The sequence below is a fragment of the Oncorhynchus gorbuscha genome, linkage group LG04, assembly GCF_021184085.1.
Source record: "Oncorhynchus gorbuscha isolate QuinsamMale2020 ecotype Even-year linkage group LG04, OgorEven_v1.0, whole genome shotgun sequence".
NCBI lineage: Eukaryota > Metazoa > Chordata > Actinopteri > Salmoniformes > Salmonidae > Oncorhynchus > Oncorhynchus gorbuscha.
The window spans coordinates 2,547,829-2,571,732 of record NC_060176.1 but is presented as its reverse complement, the minus strand read 5'-3'; the positions used below and the strand labels follow the sequence as shown (position 1 = coordinate 2,571,732).

The following is a 23,904-nucleotide window of genomic DNA, read 5'->3' as shown; positions in this document are numbered from 1 at the left end:
CTCCCCAGCCATATACCTCTCCCCAGTCATATACCTATCCCCAGCCATATACCTCTCCCCCAGTCATATACCTCCCCAGCCATATACCTCTCCCCAGTCATATACCTATCCCCAGCCATATACCTCTCCCCCTCTCCCCAGTCTATATACCTCTCCCCAGTCATATACCCCTCCCCAGCCTTATACCTCTCCCCAGCCATAACCTCTCCCCAGTCATATACCTCTCCCCAGCCATATACCCATCCCCAGCCATATACCTCTCCCCAGTCATATACCTCTCCCCAGTCATATACCCCTCCCCAGCCATATACCCCTCCCCAGCTATACCCCCTCCCCAGCCATATACCTCTCCCCAGCCATATACCCCTCCCCAGCCATATAGCCCTCCCCAGCCATATACCCCTCCCCCAGCCATATACCCCTCCCCAGCCATATACCTCCCCAGCCATATACCCCTCCCCAGACACATATACCCCTCCCCAACCATATACCTCTCCCCAGCCATATACCTCTCCCCAGCCATGACCAACACACACCCCTTTACACTACAAACACACTCTACCTGACCAACACCAAACCCCCCTTTATACTGCAAACACACTCCACCTGACCAACACACCCCTTTACACTACAAACACACTCTACCGAACCAAACACACACCCCTTTATACTACAAACACACTCTACCTGACCAACACACACCCCTTTACACTACAAACACACTCTACCTGACCAACACACACCCCTTTATACTACAAACACACTCTACCTGACCAACACACACCCTTTATACTACAAACACACTCTACCTGACCAACACACACCCCTTTCTACTACAAACACACTCTACCTGACCAACACACACCCCTTTACACAAAACACACTCTACCTGACCAACACACACCCCTTTACACTACAAACACACTCTACCTGACCAACACACACCCCTTTACACTACAAACACACTCTACCTGACCAACACACACCCTTTACACTACAAACACACTCTACACCTGACCAACACACACCCCTTTATACTACAAACACACTCTACCTGACCAACCCACCCCTTTATACTACAAACACACTCTACCTGACCAACACACACCCCTTTACACTACAAACACACTCTACCTGACCAACACACCCCTATATACTACAAACACACTCTACCTGACCAACACACCCCCTATATACTACAAACACACTCTACCTGACCAACACACACCCCTTTACACTACAAACACACTCTACCTGACCAACACACACCCCTTTACACTACAAACGTACACTTCACAAGCACATGCATGTACACACCCCTCTACCCAGCACACACATACACACTAAACCCCCACATACACACCCTCACTAACACATACAGTACCCCCACATCCACACCCCACCCCTAAACCTCAACCACCTACACACCCCTTATCAGACACATACCACAGCCAGCTCGCGTGCGATGTGGAGAGGGGGTGTGTGGACTTGGCAGCAGTGTGTTTTCTGCTCTCCAAGCCGGGTTTGAAGTGCAATAACATCACTGCCGAACACAAATTGCTGTATAAAAGTAAGACACGCTTCTACCTTGTAAAAAAACACAGCAACAAAAAAAACAGAATGTCTAGTCACGCATCTTGGGCAGGTTAGGGAGGGAACACAGCTCTGATGACCCTGGGGTTCTGGCATGGAGAGGAGAGGGGGAGAGAGAAAGAGAGGGAGGGAGAGGGGCACGAGGTAGGGAGAGTGTGTGTGTGTTTGTGCATATGTGTGTGTGTGTGTGTGTGTGTGTGTGTGTGTGTGTGTGTGTGTGTGTGTGTGTGTGTGTGTGTGTGTGTGTGTGTGTGTGTGTGTGTGTGTGTGTGTGTGTGTGTGTGTGTGTGTGTGTGTGTGTGTGTGTGTGTGTGTGTGTGTGTGTGTGCTCTTCCTCTCTCTTCTCCATGCCAGAACCCCAGGGTCATCAGAGCTGTGTTCCCTCCCTAACCTGCCCAAGATGCGTGACTAGACATTCTGTTTTCTTGTTGCTGTGTGTGTGCGTGTGTATCTGTGTGTGTGTGTAAGAGAGTTAGGGCCCCTTCCGTGAGCTCTTTCCTAGATAAACACATTTAGAGAGAAGTGTAAAATCAGACTGCATACTGGGTAGAGGACACAGGGCCATGGTGGTTTCCATGTTTGCCAGCTGCCCTGTTGGAGACACATTAAAGGGGCTGCTAATGTTTAAGGAACTGTCAGAAACAAGATTACATTTACTGGATCAGCATTATTAACTGCAGCCTGAAGCCGTTTTTGACAACCCCAAATGAAACGGCAGATAAACCCTGTTGTTTACATTAGAGGTTGGGGAATAATATCCATGTTTTAAAGTTATTACATGAATCACCAGAGAGAGAGAGAGAGAGGTGAGAGGAGAGGTTTATAATAACACACAAATATACACAGGCAGCGTATACACAGGCAGCGTGCACACACACACACTCACAATCAACTCATACATGCGTGCACACACACACACTCACAATCAACTCATACATGCGCGCACACACACACACACTCACAATCAACTCATACATGCGCGCACACACACACACACACTCACAATCAACTCATACATGCGAGCACACACACACACACACCAAATTGATGGTGGTTATTTAATCTCTCCATTGGCAGGTATTGGGGATGGAGGAAGAGAAGCTTGAAGCATGTATCCATAGAGACTGTCAATTAATCATTATTGGTTGATGTTACCCAGTAGGTTGATGTTAGCAGGTTGGTGAAATGGTCTTATTCATCACAGACAGACAATGTGAGTCAGTGTGATAATGAGAAGTCTGGCTGAGTTGACTCACAGGCCCAGAGAGAGAGAGAGACCAGAGCTGGGCTGATTACTGATCACAGGCCCAGAGAGAGAGACCAGAGCTGGGCTGATCACTGATCACAGGCCCAGAGAGAGAGACCAGAGATGGGCTGATTACCGATCACAGTCCAAGAGAGAGAGAGACCAGAGCTGGGCTGGTCACTGATCACAGGCCACGAGAGAGAGAGAGACCAGAGCTGGGCTGATTACTGATCACAGACCTAGAGAGACCAGAGCTGGGCTGATCACTGATCACAGACCCAGAGAAAGAGAGACCAGAGCTGGGCTGATCACTGATCACAGGCCCAGAGAGAGAGACCAGAGATGGGCTGATCACTGATTACAGGCCCAGAGAGAGAGACCAGAGCTGGGCTGATAACTGATCACAGACCCAGAGAGAGAGAGAGACCAGAGCTGGGCTGATCACTGATCACAGGCCCAGAGAGAGAGACCAGAGATGGGCTGATTACTGATCACAGTCCAAGAGAGAGAGACCAGAGCTGGGCTGATCACTGATCACAGGCCATGAGAGAGAGAGACCAGAGCTGGGCTGATTACTGATCACAGACCCAGAGAGAGAGACCAGAGCTGGGCTGATCATTGATCACAGACCCAGAGAGAGAGACCAAAGCTGGGCTGATTACTGATCACAGGCCAAGAGAGAGAGACCAGAGCTGGTCTGATTACTGATCACAGACCCAGAGAGAGAGAGAGACCAGAGCTGGGCTGATCACTGATCACAGGCCCAGAGAGAGAGACCAGAGATGGGCTGATTACTGATCACAGGCCCAGAGAGAGAGACCAGAGCTGGGCTGATTACTGATCACAGACCCAGAGAGAGAGACCAGAGCTGGGCTGATCATTGATCACAGACCCAGAGAGAGAGACCAAAGCTGGGCTGATTACTGATCACAGGCCAAGAGAGAGAGACCAGAGCTGGTCTGATTACTGATCACAGACCCAGAGAGAGAAACCAGAGCTGGTCTGATTACTGATCACAGACCCAGAGAGAGAGAGACCAGAGCTGGTCTGATCACTGATCACAGGCCCAGACAGAGAGACCAGAGTTGTTCTGATCACTCATCACAGGCCACGAGAGAGAGACCAGAGCTGGTCTGATTACTGATCACAGGCCAGGAGAGAGAGACCAGAGCTGGGCTGATCACAGGCCACAAGAGAGAGACCAGAGCTGGTCTGATCACTGATCACAGGCCCAGAGAGACCAGAGCTGGTTTGATCACTGAGCACAGGCCCAGAGAGAGAGACCAGAGGCAGTATTTATGTTACATGTATTTAAAATGCATATTTAAATTACTTTTGAGTATTTTGTAATCTGTATTTCACTGGCCTGAACTATATTCCAGTGTATTTTGTAACAAGATACTTTAGATAGCTGTATTATGTATTTTCAAAATACAAAATACTTTTCAACAGTCCTGATAGAAAATGGACTATTTCTTCTAAAATAAGGTGAAATTGAAAAGGCGCTTGGTTCACACATGTATTTGTTCCATTTCTAACTGCACAGGACATCTGACTGAAATAGTCTGTCTATTATGTATTTTCTGTATTTTGAAAGTAAATATCTTTATAAAAATGTATTGTTGACAACAGTATTTGGCATGTTATTTTCCTACATTCTTTAGGGTATTTTATTACAAGATACATGTTGCTGTATCTTTGTCCATCTGAAGGGGTGTGGCTTATTAGAATAATAATATCCATGCTTTCCAAGTGGTCATTTTTACATTTGCATTTTGGTCATTTAGCATCCAGAGCGACATGCAGTCAGTGCATTCAACTAAAGTAGATAAACAACCACATATCAGAGTCATAGCAAGTCAAATGGGTTTTTGTTGTTACCGTTACTAAGAATGTTGTTGAGGTTATTGTTGTATTTTGTTTTGATACATTAGTCTTTAGGGTATTTTGTCATTTTTGCCCATCTCTGCACACACACACTGGATATTGTGACAAAGGAGCCCTGTTTCCCAGTAACAACATGCTGACACATCCCGCCCTGCTCTCCTTTCTCTGGTGCTGGATCCATCAGATGATATTATAAATATTATGCTCCAACGGGTCCAGAATAACCAACTAAAGCTCTTCTGTCTTCCACAATGCGGTTATGACACGTCTCAGGCCTCTTTCTTAAATTAGAAGGAAAAGGAATCTCTTTAGTAATAAAATATGTTTGTGAGTCTGGTGTAAAACAAGCTCCTTAGTGAGGGAGAGAGAGATTACAGACAGGACACATGTTAGTGGCAGCCAACACTGTGTGTGTGTGTGTGTGTGTGTGTGTGTGTGTGTGTGTGTGTGTGTGTGTGTGTGTGTGTGTGTGTGTGTGTGTGTGTGTGTGTGTGTGTGTGTGTGTGTGTGTGTGTGTGTGTGTGTGTGTGTGTGTGTGTGTGTGTGTGTGTGTGTGTGTGTGTGTGTGTGTGTGTGTGTGTGTGTGTGTGTGTGTGTGTGTGTGTGTGTGTGATAGAGTGGCAGCCAACACTGTTTTAAAATGGTCATGAAATATTTTTAAACCTGATCCACAGGGTTGATTCCACTCTATTCAGAAACGGCCTCCCAGAGTTATCACGCAATGTTCGTAAAAAACACTCCAATAGATCCACATTCATAGTTCATACCTCAGTGAGTCCTCACTGCTGAGAACAAACCAACTCTGCCAAGGGTGTTTTTTTCTCTGAGTAACCCCAGAGACTGGCCTGTTGAAATCCCTTTAAACAAATGATTTGACCCTATCAAAATGCTGAAAACCTCTTGTCATGGTTCAGACCCATTTCTCAGTGTGGGATTGCAACTGGGTCAATCAAATCAAATCAAATGTATCAAATGTATTTATATAGCCCTTCGTACATCAGCTGAATTCTCAAAGTGCTGTACAGAAACCCAGCCTTAAAACCCCAAACAGCAAGCAATGCAGGTGTAGAAGCACGGTGGCTAGGAAAAACTCCCTAGAAAGGCCAAAACCTAGGAAGAAACCTAGAGAGGAACCAGGCTATGAGGGGTGGCAAGTCCTCTTCTGGCTGTGCCGGGTGGAGATTATAACAGAACATGGCTAAGATGTTCAAATGTTCATAAATGACCAGCATGGTCAAATAATAATAATCACAGTAGTTGTCGAGGGTGCAGCAAGTCAGCACCACAGGAGTAAATGTCAGTTGGCTTTTCATAGCCGATCATTAAGAGTATCTCTACCACTCCTGCTGTCTCTAGAGAGTTGAAAACAGCAGGTCTGGGACAGGTAGCACGTCCGGTGAACAGGTCAGGATTCCATAGCCGCAGGCAGAACAGTTGAAACTGGAGCAGCAGCACGGCCAGGTGGACTGGGGACAGCAAGGAGTCATCATGCCAGGTAGTCCTGAGGCATGGTCTTAGGGCTCAGGTCCTCCGAGAGAGAGAAAGAAAGAGAGAAAGAGAGAATTAGAGAGAGCAGACTTAAATTCACACAGGACACCGGATAAGACAGGAGAAGTACTCCAGATATAACAAACTGACCCTAGCCCCCCGACACATAAACTACTGCAGCATAAATACTGGAGGCAGAGACAGGAGGGGTCAGGAGACACTGTGGCCCCATCCGATGATACCCCCGGACAGGGCCAAACAGGAACGATATAGCCCCACCCACTTTGCCGAAGCACAGCCCCCACACCACTAGAGGGATATCTTCAACCACCAACTTACCATCCTGAGACAAGGCCGAGTATAGCCCACAAAGATCTCCGCCACGGCACAACCCAAGGGGGGCGCCAACCCAGACAGGAAGATCACATCAGTGACTCAACCCACTCAAGTGACGCACCCCTCCTAGGGACGGCATGAAAGAGCACCAGTAAGCCAGTGACTCAGCCCCTGTCAATGTGTGTGTATGTACAGTACCAGTCAAAAGTTTGGACACATCTACTCATTCAAGGGTTTTTCTTTATTTTTACTATTTTCTACATTGTAGAATAATAGTGAAGACATCAAAACTATGAAATAACACATATGGAATCATCTAGTAACCAAAAAAGTGTCAAACAAACAAATCAAAATATATTTGATATTTTAGATTCTTCAAAGTAGCCACCATTTTGGCATTCTCTCAACCAGCTTCAAGAGGAATGCTTTTCCGTTCACCTACTCTGCGTCTCACAAAGACACGGCGGTTGGAACCAAAAATCGCACATTTGTGTGTATATATATTTACATTTACATTTAAGTCATTTAGCAGACGCTCTTATCCAGAGCGACTTACAAATTGGTGCATTCACCTTATGACATCCAGTGGAACAACCACTTTACAATAGTGCATCTAAATATTTTAAGGGGGGGAGGGTGAGAAGGATTACTTTATCCTATCCTAGGTATTCCTTAAAGAGGTGGGGTTTCAGGTGTCTCCGGAAGGTGGTAATTGACTCCGCTGTCCTGGCGTCGTGAGGGAGTTTGTTCCACCATTGGGGAGCCAGAGCAGCGAACAGTTTTGACTGAGCTGAGCGGGAACTGTACTTCCTCAGTGGTAGGGAGGCGAGCAGGCCAGAGGTGGATGAACGCAGTGCCCTTATTTGGGTGTAGGGCCTGATCAGAGCCTGGAGGTACTGAGGTGCCGTTCCCCTCACAGCTCCGTAGGCAAGCACCATGGTCTTGTAGCGGATGCGAGCTTCAACTGGAAGCCAGTGGAGAGAGCGGAGGAGCGGGGTGACGTGAGAGAACTTGGGAAGGTTGAACACTAGACGGGCTGCGGCGTTCTGGATGAGTTGTAGGGGTTTAATGGCACAGGCAGGGAGCCCAGCCAACAGCGAGTTGCAGTAATCCAGACGGGAGATGACAAGTGCCTGGATTAGGACCTGCGCCGCTTCCTGTGTGAGGCAGGGTCGTACTCTGCGGATGTTGTAGAGCATGAACCTACAGGAACGGGCCACCGCCTTGATGTTAGTTGAGAACGACAGTTTGTTGTCCAGGATCACGCCAAGGTTCTTAGCGCTCTGGGAGGAGGACACAATGGAGTTGTCAACCGTGATGGCGAGATCATGGAACGGGCAGTCCTTCCCGGGAGGAAGAGCAGCTCCGTCTTGCCGAAGTTCAGCTTGAGGTGGTGATCCGTCATCCACACTGATATGTCTGCCAGACATGCAGAGATGCGATTCGCCACCTGGTCATCAGAAGGGGGAAAGGAGAAGATTAATTGTGTGTCGTCTGCATAGCAATGATAGGAGAGACCATGTGAGGTTATGACAGAGCCAAGTGACTTGGTGTATAGCGAGAATAGGAGAGGGCCTAGAACAGAGCCCTGGGGGACACCAGTGGTGAGAGCGCGTGGTGAGGAGACAGATTCTCGCCACGCCACCTGGTAGGAGCGACCTGTCAGGTAGGACGCAATCCAAGCGTGGGCCGCGCCGGAGATGCCCAACTCGGAGAGGGTGGAGAGGAGGATCTGATGGTTCACAGTATCGAAGGCAGCCGATAGATCTAGAAGGATGAGAGCAGAGGAGAGAGAGTTAGCTTTAGCAGTGCGGAGCGCCTCCGTGATACAGAGAAGAGCAGTCTCAGTTGAATGACTAGTCTTGAAACCTGACTGATTTGGATCAAGAAGGTCATTCAGAGAGAGATAGCGGGAGAGCTGGCCAAGGACGGCACGTTCAAGAGTTTTGGAGAGAAAAGAAAGAAGGGATACTGGTCTGTAATTGTTGACATCGGAGGGATCGAGTGTAGGTTTTTTCAGAAGGGTGCAACTCTCGCTCTCTTGAAGACGGAAGGGACGTAGCCAGCGGTCAGGGATGAGTTGATGAGCGAGGTGAGGTAAGGGAGAAGGTCTCCGGAAATGGTCTGGAGAAGAGAGGAGGGGATAGGGTCAAGCGGGCAGGTTGTTGGGCGGCCGGCCGTCACAAGACGCGAGATTTCATCTGGAGAGAGAGGGGAGAAAGAGGTCAGAGCACAGGGTAGGGCAGTGTGAGCAGAACCAGCGGTGTCGTTTGACTTAGCAAACGAGGATCGGATGTCGTCGACCTTCTTTTCAAAATGGTTGACGAAGTCATCTGCAGAGAGGAGGAGTGGGGGGAGGAGGATTCAGGAGGGAGGAGAATGTGGCAAAGAGCTTCCTAGGGTTAGAGGCAGATGCTTGGAATTTAGAGTGGTAGAAAGTGGCTTTAGCAGCAGAGACAGAGGAGGAAAATGTAGAGAGGAGGGAGTGAAAGGATGCCAGGTCCGCAGGGAGGCGAGTTTTCCTCCATTTCCGCTCGGCCTTCCGGAGCCCTGTTCTGTGAGCTCGCATTGAGTCGTCAAGCCACGGAGCGGGAGGGAGGACCGAGCCGGCCTGGAAGATAGGGGACATAGAGAGTCAAAGGATGCAGAAAGGGAGGAGAGGAGGGTTGAGGAGGCAGAATCAGGAGATAGGTTGGAGAAGGTTTGAGCAGAGGGAAGAGATGATAGGATGGAAGAGGAGAGAGTAGCGGGGGAGAGAGAGCGAAGGTTGATATGACTCCCCCTCCACACACACACACACACACACACACACACACACACACACACACACACACACACACACACACACACACACACACACACACACACACACACACACACACACACACACACACACACACACTACCATCTCTGCACTCTTCAGTTTTACAATAGGGACGAGTCCCTGATATATCCGGTAGACTTTTTAAATATTTTATTTCACCTGTATTTAACCAGGTAGTCCAGTACAAGTTCTCATTAACAACTGCGACCTGGCCAAGATAAAGCAAAGTAGTGTGACACAAACAACAACACAGAGTTACACATGGAATAAACAAATGTACAGTCAATAACACAATAGGAAAAAATCTATAGTGTGTGTAAATGAGGTAAGATTAGGGAGGTAAGGCAGGGTAAGACTTCATAAATACATCATGGTCCTCATGCTTGTCCCTTTGATTTGTGATGTAAGTTTTTTATGGCTATTTCTAGGATGATAAGGTAAGATAGTTATCAGTGAGTCAAATTGAATTAATTGAAAAGACTAGAAATGTTACAGATCTATACTGTGATGTGACAGCGACAGCGTCCGGTAGAAAAGCGAACTACAATACCAGAAAGAATAATGCAGTACTATGCTGAAACCGGCGTAGTGTTTGGTGGCGCTGTAGAGCTGCGATGTGTTTGTTGTCTCCGAAGACCCGTCAAGATGTCTGACATGGAAGATGATTTCATGTGCGACGATGAAGAAGATTATGATCTGGTAAGCGTAAGTTTACATAATACGTTTCTATTTCCTTGTTTTTTGATGTTTAATCAGAGCTGTTTCCTTAGCTAGTATATTTTCATTAGCTAGGTCGGAGCAGGGGAGTTAGCTAGTTAGGTAGCTAAACTACCTAGATAGATAGCTAGTTCAGCTAACGTTAGCATAAAGGCCAGGATAGCTTGCAGAGTTGCTGCTAGTGCTAGCTAAGCTCGGCTGCTTGGCATGGGGGAAACTGAGTTTGCTATAGTATACTGAGTTAGCTTTACTCGTCAATTTATTATAGCATGTTATGTTACCATAGCTAGCCACAAAAATACAACCGTTTAGATAGCTAGGTGTAGATAACTACCCTGTGGCCGCGCATGCGCCGTTGCTGGTTAGAGAAAACAGCTAGTTACTTAGACTCATTAGTAAACAACTATGGCAAGCCGTTATCCCAGTCATAACATCTCTGTCACGTTATCAATTTTTGTTGTGTTAACTCATAGCCAGCTAACTTATGTCCTGAGTTTATGTCTAACCCAGGAATATTCAGAGGACAGTAACTCAGAGCCAAATGTCGACTTGGAAAACCAGTACTACAATTCCAAAGCACTGAAGGAGGATGACCCCAAAGCAGCTCTCAACAGCTTTCAGAAGGTGGGTACTGGCTACTCACTCGCTCCACTCACTCACAGATTGATGAGTGTACGATGGTAATGTATACTCTCTATTGGCAGGTATTGGAGCTGGAGGGAGAGAAGGGAGAATGGGGGTTCAAAGCCCTAAAACAGATGATCAAAATCAACTTCAAGCTAGTAAGAAATTAAATGCTCTGTGGTGTTGTCTCAAAATGTCTACTCTCCATCTCTGAGTCCGTATGATTAGTGCTTGTGAGTTTTTCTTTATGACATACTGTCATTCCCACTGCAACTTCAATGCCCTGTCTCCTGTCGAACTGTGTGTGTCCTGCAGACCAACTTCCCAGAGATGATGTCTCGGTACAAGCAGCTGTTGACGTACATCAGGAGCGCTGTGACCAGAAACTACTCAGAGAAGTCCATCAACTCCATCCTAGACTACATCTCCACCTCCAAACAGGTATAGACGCAATACCTGGAACTAGAAGAAAAGGGTTTTTGGCCTCAAAGCTCAGATCTTTATTTTCGCTCAAATCTCAAGTGATGTGAACTGTTTGTTATTCCATAAAAAAAAAAATTTTTTATCAATATCAATTACTTACAACTTTTGTCTTATGTGGCCAATAAAGTTACTGACTCTGGGTCAGTCCTATTGGTATGAATGAAGTGGTGGCAGTGGTTCCATGTTCTGAGGTTCATGTTCTAGATGACTGAGGTGTTAATGTAGGCTGAGGTTCATGTTCTAGATGACTGAGGTGTTAATGTAGGCTGAGGTTCATGTTCTATGTGTTAATGACTGAGGTGTTAATGTAGGCTGAGGTTCATGTTCTACATGACTGATGTGTTAATGTAGGCTGAGGTTCATGTTCTGGATGACAGGTGTTAATGTAGGCTGAGGTTCATGGTTCTAGATGACTGAGGTGTTAATGTTGGCTGAGGTTCATGAGCTGGATGACTGAGGTGTTAATGTAGGCTGAGGTTCATGTTCTAGATGACTGAGGTGTTAATGTAGGCTGAGGTTCATGTTCTAGATGACTGAGGTGTTAATGTAGGCTGAGGTTCATGAGCTGGATGACTGAGGTGTTAATGTAGGCTGATGTTCTGATGACAGGTGTTAATGTAGGCTGAGGTTCATGGTCTGATGACTGAGGTGTTAATGTAGGCTGAGGTTCATGTTCTACGATGACTGAAGGATGTTAATGTAGGCTGAGGTTCATGGTCTAATGACTGTAGGGTGTTAATCAGCTTAGGCTGAGCACTCAGTCATGGTCTACAAAAGATGAGTGGATTGGTGTTCAGGTGACTGAGTTCATGTTCTAGATGACTGAGGTGTTAATGTGGGCTGTGGTTGGTTGTTTTATGTGTCACAGATGGACCTGCTGCAGGAGTTTTATGAAACAACGCTGGATCTGCTCTGAAGGATGCCAAGAACGACAGACTCTGGTTCAAAACTAACACAAAGGTAGGGTGTGTCAAAATAATATCAGCTTTTTCCTAGTGTGCACTCAGTCACTACTTCCCACAAAAATCAAAAAGCAGTGGATTGGTGGAGTCAGGGACTAGTAATTTCCTCACAAATCAATAAAGTGAAGTGAACAAGTGAGAATTGGGACATATGCATGTAGTACACAATGTTTCTGTTTATTTCTATGGGTAGGACAATATCTGATCTGGCAGTTTGTCAGGCCTCTGTGTTTGGGATTTTCTAGAAGTTGTTGTTGTCTCTCAGCCTGTTTTAACTGTTGTCCTCTGGTTGTCTCTCAGCCTGTTAACTGTCGTCCTCTGGTTGTCTCTCAGCCTGTTAACTGTCGTCCTCTGGTTGTCTCTCAGCCTGTTAACTGTCGTCCTCTGGTTGTCTCTCAGCCTGTTAACTGTCATCCTTGTGTTGTCTCTCAGCCTGTTTTAACTAAAGTCCTCTGGTTGTCTCTCAGCCTGTTAAGTCCTCTGGTTGTCTCTCAGCCTGTTTTAACTAAAGTCCTCTTGTTGTCTCTCAGCCTGTTTTAACTAAAGTCCTCGTGTTGTCTCTCAGCCTGTTTTAACTAAAGTCCTCTGGTTGTCTCTCAGCCTGTTTTAACTAAAGTCCTCTGGTTGTCTCTCAGCCTGTTTTAACTAAAGTCCTCTGTGTTGTCTCTCAGCCTGTTTTAACTAAAGTCCTCTGGTTGTCTCTCAGCCTGTTTTAACTGTCCTCTGGTTGTCTCTCAGCCTGTTTTAACTAAAGTCCTCTGGTTGTCTCTCAGCTTGTTTTAACTAAAGTCCTCTGGTTGTCTCTCAGCCTGTTTTAACTAAAGTCCTCTGGTTGTCTCTCAGCCTGTTTTAACTGTCGTCCTTGTGTTGTCTCTCAGCCTGTTTTAACTGTCGTCCTCTGGTTGTCTCTCAGCCTGTTTTAACTGTCATCCTCTGGTTGTCTCTCAGCCTGTTTTAACTAAAGTCCTCTGGTTGTCTCTCAGCCTGTTTTAACTAAAGTCCTCTGGTTGTCTCTCAGCCTGTTTTAACTAAAGTCCTCTGTGTTGTCTCTCAGCCTGTTTTAACTGTCGTCCTCTGGTTGTCTCTCAGCCTGTTTTAACTAAAGTCCTCTGGTTGTCTCTCAGCCTGTTTTAACTAAAGTCCTCTGGTTGTCTCTCAGCCTGTTTTAACTAAAGTCCTCTGGTTGTCTCTCAGCCTGTTTTAACTAAAGTCCTCTGGTTGTCTCTCAGCCTGTTTTAACTAAAGTCCTTGTTGTCTCTCAGCCTGTTTTAACTAAAGTCCTCTTGTTGTCTCTCAGCTGGGCAAGCTGTACCTGGAGAGGGAGGAATTTGGGAAGTTACAGAAGATCCTCAGACAGCTGCACCAATCCTGTCAGGTACAGTAAGACAGGTGGTAGTCTGAGACAACGCTTAGTCTGATGGGGTTTACACAGCCATCTGAGTAGCTAAGTTCCCAATATGGCTGCTAGCAGTATTTTTGTTGTTGTTGTATACTGGTATGATCTGTTATGTTGTATATCTATGTGCACTGGAGACAGATGATGTTGCATTTATATGGTATGTTATGTGTATATCTGATCTATTATGTGGTATATCTGTATCTATGTGCACTGCAGACAGACAATGTTGAAGATCTGTGGTCTGTTATGTGCATATCTGATCTGTTAAGTTCTATATCTATGTGCAGTGCAGACAAAGGATATTGGGGATCTATGGTCTTTTATGTGTGTGTGTGATCTGTAATGGTGTATATCTATGTCTCTCTCTAGACAGATGACGGGGAGGACGACCTAAAGAAAGGCACCCAGCTCCTGGAGATCTATGCTCTGGAGATCCAGATGTACACAGCCCAGAAGAACAACAAGAAGCTGAAGGCCCTGTATGAACAGTCCCTGCACATCAAGTCTGCTATCCCTCACCCACTCATTATGGGAGTCATCAGGGGTGTGTTTCCACCGTAGACAGATGAAACCCTGAAGGCAGCATAGCTGTCAACATTATTATATTTTACATTTATTGCATTGGAGCCACACACACAGCGGTTTACATTGAATAACTACATTGACCGTAGAAAAAGAATCCCCCTTCGAATAGTAATTCTATGGTTACGCCTTGTAAACTGACGTGTAGGAAAACTCGGGGAGGTTTGCCACTATCGTGGATAAAACCGATAATATTGTATAAGATGGTAAAAAGATGTGTGTGTGTCAGTCACTGCGTGTGTTTATGTGATGTACTAACAGGCCTGTTCCTGTTTTGTCCCCTTCCCAGAGTGTGGGGGTAAGATGCACCTGAGAGAGGGGGAGTTTGAGAAGGCCCACACAGACTTCTTTGAGGCGTTTAAGAACTACGATGAGTCAGGCAGCCCCAGGAGAACCACCTGTCTGAAGTACCTGGTGCTGGCCAACATGCTCATGAAGTCTGGAATCAACCCTTTCGACTCACAGGAGGTACAACACTCATTCAATTCAGTTTAGTTTAAGTCCAGTTAATTTAAATGTTATTTATCCCCTTAGAGCAATTACTAACATTATCATTATGGAACCATACACGTGGTGGATGCATCCCGTACCTTTATATTGTTGGAGGCAACATTGCATTAATCACATTCAAATCACCTGCAGCAAACACTGCTTGATAAAGTGTTGTATTACAGTGCCTGTTCTTATTGTGTTTTTCTGTGACAGGCCAAACCCTATAAAAACGACCCAGAGATCTTGGCCATGACAAATCTAGTAAGGTAAGAGCATGTGTGTGCTTCTAGTCATCCATGGCGGTGTTGCTGATATTTTAGGGTAGAAAGCCAAGGCATCAGTTAAACAATAACGTCACTATGTACAACCTATTTCCACTTATTTGTGCTGAGTTGTCAGTCGACCCAAACTGTTATTGTTTTACATCACAAATAAGTGGTTGATGGAGGTGAAACATAGTGAAGATACCCTTTAACCACGGGTTCAGCTGTGGCGTCTCTTCGACCTCATTTATGATCAGTCTGGGATCCACGACACAGAGGGTCTGCTCTGTGATTTTGATGCAATTGCAGAAGGAAATGGAACCGCTCCTAGGCTGTGGCTCTGACACCTGTCTCTCAAAATGTAAAACAAGGCTGAGGCCTCCGTGAGCTCGTGTTTGTTTCCCAGACGATGACTGGTTTCTGGAGAGGGGTTTCTGGTATGTCTGCTCTGAACAGTGTGAGAAGCATGAATGCCCTACCGTTCACGGGCTCCACATTCCTTAACACAGTGGATGCTGGATTGAATGGCATCGACCATAAAAAGCCCATTTGAAAGCCATTTGCTCTTTAGCTCTGGTCTCCTCCCTTAACACCATGGGACCACGCAGCCATCATACTGCTCAGGAAGGAGACGCCTTTTGTCTCCTAGAGATGAACGTACTTTGGTGCGAAAAGTATAAATCAATCCCAGAACAACAGCAAAGGACCTTGTGAAGATGCTGGAGGAAACAGGTACAAAAGTATCTGTATCCACAGTAAAACGGGTCCTATATCAGCATAACCTGAAAGGCCGCTCGGCAAGGAAGAAGTCACTGCTCCAAAACCGCCATAAAAAAGCCAGACTACGGTTTGCAACTGCACATGGGGACAAAGATCATACTTTTTGGAGAAATGTCCTCTAGTCTGATGAAACAATAATAACTGTTTGGCCATAATGACCATCACTATGTTTGGAGGGAAAAGGAGGAGGCTTGCAAGGCGAAGAACACCATCCCAACCGTGAAGCACAGGGGTGGCAGCATCATGTTGTTGGGGTACTTTGCTGCAGGTGGGACTGGTGCACTTCACAAAATAGATGGCATTATGAGGAAGGACAATTGTGTGGATATATTGAAGCAACATCTCAAGACATCAGTCAAGAAGTTAAAGCTTGGTCACAAATGAGTCTTCCAAATGGACAATGACCCCAAGCATACTTCTAAAGTTGTGGCAAAATGGCTTAAGGACAACAAAGTCAAGGTATTGAAAAATCGTGTGTGAGCAAGGATGCCTACAAACCTGACTCAATTACACCAGCTCTGTCAGGAGGAATGGGCCAAAATTCACCCAACTTATTGTGGGAAGCTTGTGGAAGGCTACCCAAAACGTTTGACCTTAGTTAGACAATTTAAAGGCAATGCTACCAAATTCTAATTGAGTGTATGTAAGCTTCTGACCCACTGGGAATGTGATGAAAGAAAAGCTGAAATAAATCACTCTCTACTATTATTCTATAGACATTATAGACATTTCACATTCTTAAAATAAAGTGGTGATCCTAACTGACCTAAAACAGGTAATTATTGCAACGATTAAATGTCAGGAATTGTGAAAGTAAGAATAAATGTATTTGGCTAAGGTGTATGAAAACTTCTGGCTTCAACTGTCTGTCATTATTTTATGGATTGTAATGTCATTATTCTAACCCAGTGACTGTTCTACTGTTGTGTGTCTACTCTCAGCTCCTATCAGAATAATGACATCACAGAGTTTGAGAAGATACTGAAGACCAACCATAGCAGTATCATGGATGACCCCTTCATCAGAGAACACATAGAGGGTGAGTGGTGTTTGTGTGCCTGTGTGTATATGTGTGGGCTTTCTCACATTTGTTGATGAACGAGACATGGAAGTATTGCATTGAAGACGAGGTTTCAACAAACTTGAGACAAACTGTACCAGTATCTGCATATTGAGATGATGTGCCCTGGTGGACAGGGTGAGGGTGGGTGAGGGTGCCCCTGGTGGACGGGGTGAGGGTGCCCTGGTGGACGGGGTGAGGGTGCCCTGGTGGACGGGGTGAGGGTGCCCTGGTGGACGGGGTGAGGGTGCCCTGGTGGACGGGGTGAGGGTGCCCTGGTGGACGGGGTGAGGGTGCCCTGGTGGACGGGGGTGAGGGTGCCCTGGTGGGGGTGAGGGTGCCCTGGTGGACGGGGTGAGGGTGCCCTGGTGGACGGGGTGAGGGTGCCCTGGTGGACGGGGTGAGGGTGCCCTGGTGGACGGGGTGAGGGTGCCCTGGTGGACGGGGTGAGGGTGCCCTGGTGGGGGTGAGGGTGCCCTGGTGGACGGGGGGTGCCCTGGTGGACGGGGTGAGGGTGCCCCTGAGGGGTGGGACGGGGTGAGGGTGCCCTGGTGGACGGGGTGAGGTGCCCTGGTGAGGTGCCCTGGTGGACGGGGTGAGGGTGCCCTGGTGGACGGGGTGAGGGTGCCCTGGTGGACGGGGTGAGGGTGCCCTGGACGGGGTGAGGGTGCCCTGGTGGACGGGGTGAGGGTGCCCTGGTGGACGGGGTGAGCGTGCCCTGGTGGACGGGGTGAGCGTGCCCTGGTGGACGGGGTGAGCGTGCCCTGGTGGACGGGGTGGCGTGCCCTGGTGGACGGGGTGAGCGTGCCCTGGTGGACGGGGTGAGCGTGCCCTGAAGAGACTCTGATCAGTGCTGTTTTGTCTTATTTTCCAGAGCTGCTGCGGAACATCAGGACCCAGGTCCTTATCGCGCTCATCAAGCCTTACACTAGAATACACATCCCATTCATCTCTAAGGTAAGTCTGAGGACAGCACTGGCATGTGGACTAACTAGCCTGGTCCCAGATCTGTTTGTGTGCTTTTTGCCAATTCATATGGTCATTGGCATGATGATTTTTACAATAAGAGTTGGTAGGACAGCACAAACACATCTGAGACCAGGCTAGAGTTAATCATTGACTTCACTGTGTGTATTGATAATGTATCTGATAATGAACTTTGCTGAGTAGATCATGTATTTATTAGGTCACTGATGTTGCTGTTTGGATTGATCAAAGTGTAACGCCCTGTGTTCTGTCTCCTCTGTCTCAGGAGCTGAACATAGATGTTTGTGACGTGGAGAGTTTGTTGGTGCAGTGCATATTGGACAAGTAAGTTTGTCCTAGACATGCATATGATCTGTGGCCCAAACTACCATTTAGGAGTGTAGAATCCACTGTTAGGAAAAGTTTTTTGCATCAAACAGACATTCACGCCATGGAAGACTTGTATGTTTTCTCGAGACTCTTCCGTATTTCTATGAGGCTGAATACCTCTTATATACGACACCGAGTGCTCTTCCATTGACAGACTGACCAGGTGAAAGCTATGACCCCTTATTTCACTTGTTAAATCCACTTCAGTCAGTGTAGATGAAGGGGATGAGACTGGTTAAAGAAGGATTTTAAAGCCTTGAGACATGGATCGCTGATGGGTTTCCTGTGTGTATCAGGATGGTCCACCACCCAAAGGACATCCAGCCTACTTGACACAACTGTGGGAAGGAAACATTGGATTCAACATGGGCCAGCATCCCCTTTCGACACCTTGTAGAGTCCAGTCCCTGATGAATTGAGGCTGTTCTGAGGGCCAAAGGGCGAAGGGTGCAACTCTATATTAGGAAGGTGTTCCTAATGTTTTGTGTGCTCTAGGGCTTACCCCATTTAGTCCATTGTTTGGTCAATAGGCTGTTGGTGGACCAGGATCTTTTTTCAGTCGAGTAGTGGTAAATATATTCTAAAGAATGATGACACACGAGACACCTGTCTGATTCACTCCTGTCTGACTGGACTAATCCATTGCAGGCCGCGGGATGGTACACCAGTATCACCAGCAGTACATTTACCATAAATGACCAACATTTCATATCTTTTTTTAATTTATTTTTTATTTCACCTTTATTTAACCAGGTAGGCTAGTTGAGAACAAGTTCTCATTTGCAACTGCGACCTGGCCAAGATAAAGCATATAGCAGTGTGAACAGACAACACAGAGTTACACATGGAGTAAACAATTAACAAGTCAATAACACAGTAGAAAAAAAAGGGGAGTCTATATACATTGTGTGCATGAGGTAGGCGAATAATTACAATTTTGCAGATTAACACTGGAGTGATAAATGATCAGATGGTCATGTACAGGTAGAGATATTGGTGTGCAAAAAAGCAGAAAAGTAAATAAATTAAAACAGTATGGGGATGAGGTAGATAAAATTGGGTGGGCTATTTACCGATAGACTATGTACAGCTGCAGCGATCGGTTAGCTGCTCAGATAGCAGATGTTTGAAGTTTGTGAGGGAGATAAAAGTCTCCAACTTCAGCGATTTTTGCAATTCTTTCCAGTCACAGGCAGCAGAGTACTGGAACGAAAGGCAGCCAAATGAGGTGTTGGCTTTAGGGATGATCAGTGAGATACACCTGCTGGAGCGCGTGCTACGGATGGGTGTTGCCATCGTGACCAGTGAACTGAGATAAGGCGGAGCTTTACCTAGCATGGACTTGTAGATGACCTGGAGCCAGTGGGTCTGGCGACGAATATGTAGTGAGGGCCAGCCGACTAGAGCATACAAGTCGCAGTGGTGGGTGGTATAAGGTGCTTTAGTGACAAAACGGATGGCACTGTGATAAACTGCATCCAGTTTGCTGAGTAGAGTGTTGGAAGCAATTTTGTAGATGACATCGCCAAAGTCGAGGATCGGTAGGATAGTCAGTTTTACTAGGGTAAGTTTGGCGGCGTGAGTGAAGGAGGCTTTGTTGCGGAATAGAAAGCTGACTCTTGATTTGATTTTGGATTGGAGATGTTTGAAATGAGTCTGGAAGGAGAGTTTACAGTCTAGCCAGACACCTAGGTACTTATAGATGTCCACATATTCAAGGTTGGAACCATCCTGGGTGGGGATGCTGGTCAGGCGTGCGGGTGCAGGCAGCGAACGGTTGAATAGCATGCATGTGGTTTTTACTAGTGTTTAAGAGCAGTTGGAGGCCACAGAAGAAGTGTTATGGCATTGAAGCTCGTTTGGAGGTCTACATTGTTTGGTTACTGTCATTTATTTGAATGCGTTCACAATATTATTATTCCAGTCTTACCGTTGTCATTGTAGGAATGGACACATTGTTAGCCGAGTGTGTGCCAATTTGGGGATCGGATAGTATTTCTGATTGTCTTAACTCCCCATCACTGTGGAGCTTCTCAAATAAATGTTTTCTTCGCCTTCAACAGCAAGTAAACAAAGTCTGTTTTTACATCCATTGAGAATGAAAATAGTTTCTCAACGTAGCCTATTTAAAAAATATTTCCAGCTCTTTCGATAACCACTCGGCATGAAAGAGGGAAAAATGTAATTACCTGATCGGGTGGAAACGTCATAAAGGCCCACCTGATTACTTCATGTGATTTTATAGGAGATTTATTTTTATCAGGATTTTTTTCTACCTGCGGGCTGCAGTGTTTTCATTTGTTGGCATTATGTAGGCTATTTTTACCTATTGGCAATAGAAGTTACTTTTTTCATTAGGTATAATTCTTATTGACCACATGACATTGATTTTGAGATTTGAAGACTTTATTATAAATTAAACTGTTTTACAAAAATGTGCATATTAAAATCATAACTGGCACGCAGATCAGTAGAAATTATACAATAACTTTCCAATCCACATAGAAAAGGGTGATGACCGTTGGTGTAGCTTATTACAGGCTACTTCAGGAGCCTAACGGCAGAAGCTGCAGAGGCCAGCAGCAGCGGGAAGAGGAGGGTCTGGTTGGGAATAGGTTTTTGTCTTTCTGGTTAGGCTATATTGATCTCTGGCTCCCTCTTTGGTAATTTGTGTCTTTATTTTTAATTGCAGTGCTTAAAGCATCAGACATGCTCAGTAGTCAACATATAGTTGATTTTATTCTAACAATAGGGTGTGTCTATATATGTAAAAATAAACAAACTATTTTTGTTGTTGGGACAGCCCTAGTATACTCAGTGGTCCTCTGTAGCTCAGTTGGTAGAGCATGGCGCTTGTAACACCAGGGTAGTGGGTTCGATTCCCGGGACCACCCATACGTAGAATGTATGCACACATGACTGTAAGTCGCTTTGGATAAAAGCGTCTGCTAAATGGCATATATATTATTATATTATAGTGTACCTGGCTGACAGAGGCATCACAAGACGAAGCAAAGCATGTTTCTTGTGCATGTGTGTTAAGACATGTTTCGTCTACTACGGGGATCATTTGAATTTCTCAGTTCCTCATAGTTTCCACCCTGCACCTTGAGGAATGCAGGAGGCCAGCATGAGTCTCTGTCTCTCTCTCTCTCTGTCTCCCCCTGTCTCTGTGGTGCTATTCTTCCCTGTTTAATTTATTGCAGATCTGTAATTTATTACTGGTTTCATTATTTAGTTTAGAAGTAGTGTATTGCACACATTCAGTAACTTGCAGGCTACATGAAGTAAACTGATGAAAGATACCTGTAAACTGTTGATTGCTCCCGCAGTTTTTTTTTGTGCAACGTTTTGACCCAAAGGTCCTTGTCAGCCGGATCAAGATCTATTGATCAAAACGTTGGGCAAATAAAACTTTGGGAGAAATCAACAGTTTGCGGGTATCTTATCTAGTATGTCTTTATTATTTCCCATGCTACTGTAGCAGACTGCTGTGCATTGTTTACTACCCTCAGCCTGATCAGATCTACAGCCAGTCAACTGGAACAGTTGACATTTGACACTGCATTCCCACCGTTGTCACGGAGCTCAACAGAATATGTACTGTATGTAGTGAAATGTGGAGGTGGTGGAATGTGTTCATCAGAAAGCTTAGTGTAGATGTGATAATTGGTTGAGAGAGAGTACAAATATCAGTGGTTCGGGTGCTTGACAGAAACCAAACAGTGAAAGAAGTTCAACAATGACTCCAGCTAATGCTATCCACAGTGATTTGTGTCATTTGAACCATAATCAAATGCAAATATTGATGTTGTTGATCCCATTTTTATATAAAAATGCATTGTTTTATACAATATTGTTTCATCCATTTCTAAATGTTTTCCTGACCAAGATGGAAAGAATGTTTAGTCATGTTGCTAGGATGCCAATGTCCATTCTTGTGTTGTATTTATTGAACCATTGTTCTGTTCTCTCTTGTGCTGTGGTTTCCTCCCTGTAGCACCATCCAAGGCCGTATCGACCAGGTCAACCAGCTGTTGGAGCTAGACTACCAGAAGAGAGGAGGGGCGCGCTACACTGCCTTAGACAAATGGACTAAACAACTCAACTCTCTCAACCAAGCCATCGTCAGCAAACTCACATGATTCTGACTGATGTGACAATGGACAGCACTGAAAGATAGGAAGGAGAATCTCCATCAACTGTTCCAATGTGTCAGAATAGAAACCAGACGATCCAGTGTGGATGGGCTGAGCGGAGAGGAGCTCCACAGCAGCACAGAGATGTTTTGTGATCTGACACTGCGTTTCCTAGAGAAGGAGATATACTGCTTTCTAGAAGACATCAGCGCTCTTTAAGGGACATCTCGGTTTACGTCAAGCCCTTCGTGTTTGTTTTTCACAAGACTTTAGTAGAATGATTTAAGAAATATCACTGTCAACACCTTTTTAAAAGTGCTGTATTTTTTTGTGGTGGGCAGTTTGAGTACAATAACACAATGGTTTATTAGTGCCTGTTGACTGGCAGCTGGTGTTGGGAAACCTTTTTCACAACATGTAGCGGCAGCATTGCATTCACGTTGGCTGTTGTGAATAAAACAAACTAATGTTCTCCAACTGTGTTTACTGTATATGACATTTCTATGTAGGTCTAGATACCGTCTACCTTTTAGCTCTCATGCTAACATTGGTTCCATACTATATTATTTGTAAATATCGGTATTATTTGGTATTTGCAACAGACTCCTGTTCTTAGTGTTAGTCAATTGTTTGTGTGCAGAAAGTTATGAATAGATAGATAGACTCCCATCACTGAAAATGTATGTCATCCATCACATTGCATACAGAACAGTAGCAAAGCAGAAATCTGTTAGAATTATTATCCAAAAGTTGATTCAGTGTTGTAGGCTAGACATACAGTTGAAGTCGGAAGTTTACATACACTTTGGTTGTAGCAATTAAAACTCGTTTTTCAACCACTCGACAAATTTCTTGTTAACAAACTATAGTTTTGGCAAGTCGGTCAGGACATCTACTTTGTGCATGACACAAGTCATTTTTCTAACAATTGTTTACAGACTAATTATTTAACTTATAATTCACTGTATCACAATTCCAGTGGGTCGTAAGCTTACATACACTAAGTTGACTGTGCCTTTAGCTTGGAGAATTCCAAAAAATGATGTCATGGCTTTGAAGCTTCTGATAGGCTAATTGACATAATTTGAGTCAATTGGAGGTGTACCTGTGGATGTATTTCAAGGCCTGCTCTCAAACTCAGTGCCTCGCCTCTTTGCTTGAAATCATGGGTAAATCAAAAGAAATCAGCCAAGACCTCAGAAAAATAATTGTTAACCTCTGCAAGTCTGGTTCATCCTTGGGAGAAATGTCCAAACGCTTGAAAGTACCACGTTCATCTGTACAAACAATAGTATGCAAGTATAAACACCACGGGACCACGCAGCTGTCATACCGCTCAGGAAGAAGATGCGTTTTGTCTCCTAGAGATGAACGTACTTTGGTGCGAAACGTGCAAATCAATCTCAGAACAACAGCAAAGGACCTTGTGAAGATGCTGGAGGAAACGGGTGAAAAGTATCTATATCCACAGTAAAACAAGTCCTATATCGACATAACCTGAAAGGCCGCTCAGCAAGGAAGAAGCCACTACTCCAAAACCGTCATGTAAAAGCCAGACTACGGTTTGCAATTGCACACAGGGACAAAGATCAAACTTTTTGGAGAAATGTCCTCTGGTCTGATGAAACAAAAATAGAACTGTTTGGCCATAATGACCATCACTATGTTTGGAG

The 23,904-nt window shown here is 45.5% G+C and overlaps 2 pseudogenes across 1 annotated transcript; both read left to right on the top strand.

Moving 5' to 3' along the window:
* The window catches only part of LOC124033459, a 130,759-nt pseudogene that overhangs the window by 44,998 nt on the left and 61,857 nt on the right, over nucleotides 1-23,904 (top strand).
* On the top strand, nucleotides 9,918-22,708 carry LOC124033524 (annotated as a pseudogene). Its single transcript, XR_006838404.1, has 13 exons — nucleotides 9,918-10,073; nucleotides 10,602-10,715; nucleotides 10,796-10,873; nucleotides 11,031-11,156; nucleotides 12,067-12,158; nucleotides 13,458-13,535; nucleotides 13,929-14,103; nucleotides 14,431-14,609; nucleotides 14,847-14,899; nucleotides 16,618-16,715; nucleotides 17,611-17,693; nucleotides 17,989-18,047; nucleotides 22,093-22,708. The product of XR_006838404.1 is annotated as a COP9 signalosome complex subunit 2-like (transcript).